Here is a 7,641-nt window from a genome sequence, read left to right on the forward strand (position 1 = left end):
TTCGTTCGTTCGTTTGTTTGTTTTAGAAGGAGCCTCACTCTGTCACCCAGGCTGGAGTGTAATGGAGCTATCTCAGCTCACTGCAACCTCTACCTCCCAGGTTCAAGCGATTCTCCTGTCTCAGCTTCCCAAGTAGCTAGGATTACAGGCATCCACCACCACGCCCAGCTAATTTTTTGTATTTTCAGTAGAGACAAGGTTTCACCATGTTGGCCAGGCTAGTTTCTAACTCCTAACCTCAGGTGATCTGCACGCCTCGGCCTCCCAAAGTGCTAGGATTACAGGTGTGAGCCACCGTGCCCGGCCTATTTTAGTCTGTTTTATGGCTGAATAATATTTCATTGCATATATGTACATTTTCTTTATCCATTCATTTGGAGATAGTCATTTGGGTTGACTCCATATCTTGTGTATTATGAATAGTGTTACAGTAATTATGGGAGTGCAGATATCTCTTTGATATACGGATTTAATTTCCCTTGGATATATACCCAGCAATGAATGGGATTGCTGGATCATATGGTAATTATATTTTTAACTTTTTGAGGAACCTCCATACTGTTTTTCACAGTGGCTGTACGAATTTACATTTCCACCAACAGTGTCGGTTTTCTTTTGTCCCTATCCTCCCAACACTTATTATCTTTCTTTCTTTTTTTTTTTTTATAATGGTCATTTTGACTGGGGTAAAATGAAACCATTGTGGCTTCAATTTGCATATCTGTGATGATTAGTGGTGTTGAACATTTTTTCATATATCTGTTGGCCATTTGTATGTCTTCTTTTGAAAAATGTCAGACTTCTGCTTCTGAGTCAAAGCCATGGTGGTGACAAATTCAAGCCCTGAGCACCTGTTGTATTCTTTGATGTCAGCATTGGCAGTCAGGTAGTTGGCCACATGTAGATGCAGCTCTTTGTAGACATTGTATCTAACACAACTGAGAACTTTAGGCAGTTCTGCACCAGATAATTCAGTAAAGATCGGGTTCCAATAGGATACAAAGGGAGCACCTTTCACAGGGTCATAAAGGATTTCATGATTCAGGGTGGAGATTTTGTTAATGGAGATGTTACTGGAGTCACCAGCATTTACCAGGGACTATTTGCAGATAAAAATTTTAAAATCAGACACCCAGCTCCAGTCCTGCTTTCCATGGTGAACAGTGGTCCCAGTACAAATGGCTGTCAGTTCTTTATCACCTGCTCTAAGTGCAATGGTCTGGATGGGAAGCATGTAGTGTTTGGAAAAATCATTGATGGACTTCTACTGATGAAAAAGATTGAGAATGTTCCCACAGGCCCCAATAATAAGGCCAAGGTACACATGCTGATCTCACGGTGTGGGGAGATGTATTTCAGACCAAGACTGAATCAGACCTTCACTTCCTCTTGGCGATGTTCTTGAGTAAGATAATCTGGACTGGCCCCTGTGTTTGCTTCCCTGCCTGCTGCTATGCCATTTGACCAACAGACTCTGGAAGTATCAGAGATTCAGAATCCAAGATTGTGTTTAGGTTTTCAGCTGTAAATAATGGTTTTTGTATGTTTAAAAAAACAAATAAAAATGTCTATTTAGATCTTTTGCCCATTTTTAATGGGATTATTTGGTTGCTTGCTATTGAGTTGAGTGGCTTACATATTTTGTTATTAGTCTCTTCTCAGATGCATAGTTTGCAAATATTTTCACCCACTCTATAGATTGTCTCTTCACTCCATTGATTATGTCCTTTGCTATGCAGTAGCTTTTAGTTTTATGTAATCTCATTTGTCTATTTTTACTCTTGTTGCCTGTGCCTTTGAGTTCTTATTTAAAAAATCCTTGCCCAGTCCAATTTCATGAAGCATTTATCCATATTTTCTTTTAGTAATTTTATAATTTGGGACTTACATAGAAGTCTTTAATATATTTTGGGTTGATTTTTGTATATAGTGAGAGATAGGTGTCTTGTTTCCTCCTTCTGCATGTGGATATCCAGTTCCCAGCACTATTTATCAAAGAGACTGTCCTTTTTTTCCCATGCGTGTTCATGGTGCCTTTGTTGAAAATCAGTTGGCTATACATGCGTAGATTTATTTCTGGGTTCTCTCTTCTGTTTCATTGATCTATGTGTCTGCTTTTATGCCAATATGATGTTCTTTTGGTTACAATAGATTTGTAGAGTATTTTGAAGTCAGGTAGTATGATGCCTCTCACCAGCTTTCTTCTTTTTGCTTAAGATTGCTTTGACTATCCAGCGTCTTTTACATTTCAATACCTCGTTATGATCTTTGGTCCCTTGCTCTTACAGTATTTTCTAAGTCGATCACAACAGTTTTTAATATCATTGTCTTCCCTAACTAGCCTGTAGAAACAAAGTCTACAGCTTAGAAACTATTAAATGCTTTAATTGATATCCTTGCATGGTCCCTAGACTTAGTCAGACTTTTGACCTTCACCATTCTTCCCATGTCATCCACAAACCTGGGCCACCAACTTCTCACCTGTTCTTAGAATCCTAAGAGCTACTAGGAAATTAACAAAATTGCATGACAATTTTCTACCACTTTCTTCCTTCAACTTTGGGTCTCCTAAATTTTTTACATTCCTTTTATTTATATCTTATTGTCTTCCAACTATATTCTGCTTACTCTTTCCACAACTCTCAAACAGCCTTAGTTCTACCACATAGACATAGTAACCACAGTTAACCTTAAGGGGTATATGCTGTTAATATGTAGAAAGAGGATAGCTCACTGCTGAAATTTTCAAAATGAGTTTAGCCTCAAGTGCACATACTCTTTGTAACTTAATTTTCTCATTTGATAATATAACTTGAGAATTTCTAATGCCATGAAATATTATTGAGGACAGTAATTTTTGAATGTTACAATATATTTTATGTCACAATAATGTTACAATGAGGATATACCAATTTCTGATCCTTTCTTAGCGTAAATTTTTAGTAATGAAATAATAATAATAGAAACAAGAGAAATATGTATTTTTAAGAGAAATATGTATTTTGATCCATATTGTCAATTTTTTTTTAAAACTCTGAACAAATTTGTGTTCTTGCCAGCAATGTAAAAGCATGCCTATTACAAGCAAATGCAGTGCTATAATTTTTATTTTAATTTTCCTAATTTAAATAACACAAAACAACAATAATTACAATAATATCATAGATCCATTTTGCATTTCTTTGGTTGAAAATATTTTTAATATTAATTGATTATGTGTCTTTCTATTTTACTTTTCTTTCCTTTCAACCTTTGTTTCTTTACCTGCAATTGCATTTTATGTCCATAATTTATCTTATGGACCTTTATTTAGTATGGTATACACCCAGTAATGGGATGACTGGGTCAAATGGTATTTCTAGTTCTAGATCCTTGAGGAATCACCACACTGTCTTCCACAATGGTTGAAGTAGTTTGCAGTCCCACCAACAGTGTAAAAGTTTTCTTTACCTGCAATTGCATTTTATGGCCATAATTTATCTTATGGGTCTTTACCTATTCTAGGTATAGAATGGGATAGTTAATATATTTAATATATATTTAGTATTAATGATAACATTTAGCCAACCATATACAGAATAAATTTTTCTCCAACTTTATTTTTCTTTAAAGTTGAGTTTTTATTTTTTAGTATATACTTTTTTAATGTGAGCATAGCTTTTAATATTTTATCTTATGTTTTGCCTCTTTCATTTATACTTATATACATATCTGAAATTAATACTTATGAATTGAAATACAAAGCATACTTGTATTTTTATCATTATTTATTTTTTGTAAGCAAAGGTTTTTTTTTTCCTTTTTTGCTTAATTTTCTTGTTTTTGTTTGTGTAAATGTATTGGGTACTTGAGAAATTTTGATACACATATATAATGCATAGTGATCAAGTCAGGGTATTTAATATGTCCATCGCCTAAGTACAATACATTTTTTGTTCAGTATAGTAACCCTAACCTGCTATCAAGCATTTAATCTATTCCTTCTCTTCTACTATATGTTTAAACCATTTAACCCATTCTCTTTATTCTCTCCCCTTCCCCCCACTCACCATTTCCAGTCTCTGTTATCTATCTTTACACTCTCTACCTCCATGTGATCGAATATTTTAACTCCCACATACAAGTGAGAACTTGCAGTATTTGTCTTTTTAATTTTTACAGTCATTTACACAATTCCAAGCACCACTGACTAGATGAACAAGGTTCTTTTCTCCACTAACTTAAAATGTGACTGTTGCATGAACTAACTTTGATAAGTTTATGATGAACTTTTTTTTTCTGTTTCATGGATTTCCCCCACCAATCTCATGCCATTAGCAGACTATTGAAATTACTGTGGTTTCTACACACTTTTATTATCTCATAGGACAAGTCTCTACTCAGTAATTTCTTCAATCTTTGATGAATCTTACACATGTATTCCTCCACTGAAACATTTAGAATTATTTTGAAAAGTTAAAAAACTTATTTACATTTTTATGCTTATTTGGAAAAAAAGATCCAGATATACACTATAGAGTCATCTCCTTTAGAAAAATAGTGTCTTTCAGGCTGGGCATGGTGGCTCACACCTGTAATCCCAGCACTTTGGGAGACCGAGGCAGGCAGGTTCACCTGAGGTCAGGAGTTCGAGACCTGTCTGGCCAACACGACAAAACTCTGTCTCTCATAAAAATACAAAAATTAGCTGGGCATGGTGGCGCATGCCTGTAATTCCAGCTACAAAGGAGGCTGAGGCAGGAGAATCACTTGAACATGGGAGGTGGAGCTTGCAGTGAGCCGAGATCACACCAGGGGGAAAGGAAAATAGAGTTTTTCCATTATTTCTTATATATTTATTTTTATTATTATACTTTAAGTTCTACGGTACATGTGCACAATGTGCAGGTTTGTTACATATGTATACATGTGCCATGTTGGTGTGCTGCACCCATTAACTCATCATTTACATTAGGTATATCTCCTAATGCTATCCCTCCCCACTCCACCCACCCCACAAAAAGCCCTGGTGTGTGATGTTCCCTTTCCTGTGTCCAAATGTTCTCATTGTTCAATTCCCTCCTATGAGTGAGAACATGTGGTGTTTGGTTTTTTGTCCTTGCTATAGTTTGCTGAGAATGATGGTTTCCAGCTGCATCCATGTCCCTACAAAGGACACAAACTCATCCTTATTTATGGCTGCATAGTATTCCATGGTGTATATGTGCCACATTTTCTTAATCCAGTCTGTCACTGATGGACATTTGGGTTGGTTCCACGTCTTTGCTATTGTGAATAGTGCTGCAATAAACATACGTGTGCATGTGTCTTTATGGCAGCATGATTTATAATCCTTTGGGTGTATATCCAGTAATGGGATGGCTGGGTCAAATGGTATTTCTAGTTCTAGATCCTTGAGGAATCGCCACACTATCTTCCACAATGGTTGAACTAGTTTACAGTCCCACCAACAGTGTAAAAGTGTTCCTTTCTCTCCACATCCTCTCCAGCACCTGTAGTTTCCTGACTTTTTAATGATTGCCATTCTAACTGGTGTGAGATGGTATCTCATTGTGGTTTTGATTTGCATTTCTCTGATAGCCAGCGATGATGAGCATTTTTTCATGTGTCTGTTGGCTGCATAAATGTCTTCTTTTGAGAAGTGTCTGTTCATATCCTTTGCCCACTTTTTGATGGCGTTGTTTTTTTCTTGTAAATTTGTTTGAGTTCTTTGTAGATTCTGGTTATTAGCCCTTTGTCAGATGAGTAGATTGAAAAAATTTTCTCCCATTCTGTAGGTTCTCTGTTCACTCTGATGGTAGCTTCTTTCGCTGTGCAGAAACTCTTTAGTTTAATTAGATCCCATTTGTCAATTTTGGCTTTCATTGCCACTGCTTTTGGTGTTTTAGACATGAGGTCCTTTCCCATGCCTATGTCCTGAATGGTATTTCTTGTATAATTTTATGTGACTCCAAGTTTTATAGTTTCTTCCATATAGGTTCTACTAGGTTTTATACTAAATATTTATTTTGTTTCTATTTTGAAAACTGCGTTAAGGATCTTTGAAAAGTTTTCTCAAATTTCTCCTTTAAATGCTTTTATGAATGGAGATTAGATTTTCAGTTTTACCAATTGCCTTTCAGGGTTCCATCAAAATCACATGTAGTTAATTACTTTAATAATTACTTCATATTAAACTTTAATGTTGAACTTTCTGAGCATGCCTGAAGTAAATTTTGTCTTTGAATAATAAAACAGGTCTTAGTATCGATTTTTTTTTTCAGTTAGGTTTACTGAAGTATAATTTACATACATAAAATTGTTTTTAGTGGTACAGCTGTAAGATTTTTTACAAATACATGCATCCATGTAATCACAACTGAAAGAAAAATATAAACCTTGTTCATTACACCCAATAGTTTCCTGTTATATTTTGGATTCAATCACCTTTATCCACTCCCAACCTCTGGCAACTATTGACTATATCCTTTACCAACACTTCTGCATTTTCCAAAATAAAATATAAATGGTAAATGGAACCATACAGTATGCAGCTTTTTCAGTCTGGTATTTTTCACTTAGCATAATGCATGTGAGATTCAACTTTGTTGTTTTACGGCACTTTCCAAATGCTATTCATTGTATAGCTGTACAATTTGTTTATCCATTAAAAAGTTGATGGACATGTAAATTACTTCTTGATCCTTCTTGATTTTTACACTGTAAATAAAGCAACTATAATTACTTCTGTACAGATTTGTGTGGACTTACGTTTTTATTTCTCTTGGATAAATAAGCAAGTGGGATTATAAGCAAGTGGCATTGCTGAATCACATAAGTAAATGTTTAACTTCATAAGAGATTGCCAAAATCCCAAAGTAGCTGTAATACTTTACATTTTCCACCACAGTGGATGAAAATTCCAGTTGCATCATATCCTTACCAGCACTTTGTAATCTCAGAATTTTTTTCTTTTAAAATATATTTATTCATTTGAATGCATCTATAGGCATATCTAATTTATTATTTTATTTTATTTTATTTTTTGAGATGGAGTCTTGCTCTGTCACCCAGGCTAGAATGCAGTGGCGTGATCTCGGCTCACTGCAACCTCTGCCTCCCGGGTTCAAGTGATTCTCCTGCCTCAGCCTTCCTAGTAGCTGGGATTACAGGCGTGTGCCACCAGGCCTGACTAATTTTTGTATTTTCAGTAGAGACGGTGTTTCACCATGTTGGCCAAGCTGGTCTCAAACTCCTGGTCTCAAGTGATCAGCCCGCCTCAGCCTCCCAATGTGTTGGGATTACAGGCGTGAGCCACCATACCCAGCCCTCATTTTATTTTATTTTATTTTATTTTATTTTTATTTTTTATTTTTTTTTTTTGAGACGGAGTCTCGCTCTGTCGCCCAGGCTGGAGTGCAGTGGCCGAATCTCAGCTCACTGCAAGCTCCGCCTCCCAGGTTCACGCCATTCTCCTGCCTCAGCCTCCCGAGTAGCTGGGACTACAGGTGCCCGCCACCTCGCCCGGCTAGTTTTTTGTATTTTTTAGTGGAGACGGGGTTTCACCATGTTAGCCCATGTTGCGATGGTCTCGATCTCCTGACCTCGTGATCTGCCCGTCTCGGCCTCCCAAAGTGCTGGGATTACAGGCGTGAGCCACCG

General features: G+C 36.4%; 1 pseudogene; it reads left to right on the forward strand.

Moving 5' to 3' along the window:
* Nucleotides 1–821: 821 nt before the first annotated feature.
* On the forward strand, nucleotides 822–1,405 carry LOC707430 (peptidyl-prolyl cis-trans isomerase H pseudogene; annotated as a pseudogene).
* The last annotated feature ends 6,236 nt before the right edge of the window (nucleotides 1,406–7,641 follow it).

Source organism: Macaca mulatta, chromosome X (genome assembly GCF_049350105.2).
Source record: "Macaca mulatta isolate MMU2019108-1 chromosome X, T2T-MMU8v2.0, whole genome shotgun sequence".
Lineage (NCBI taxonomy): Eukaryota > Metazoa > Chordata > Mammalia > Primates > Cercopithecidae > Macaca > Macaca mulatta.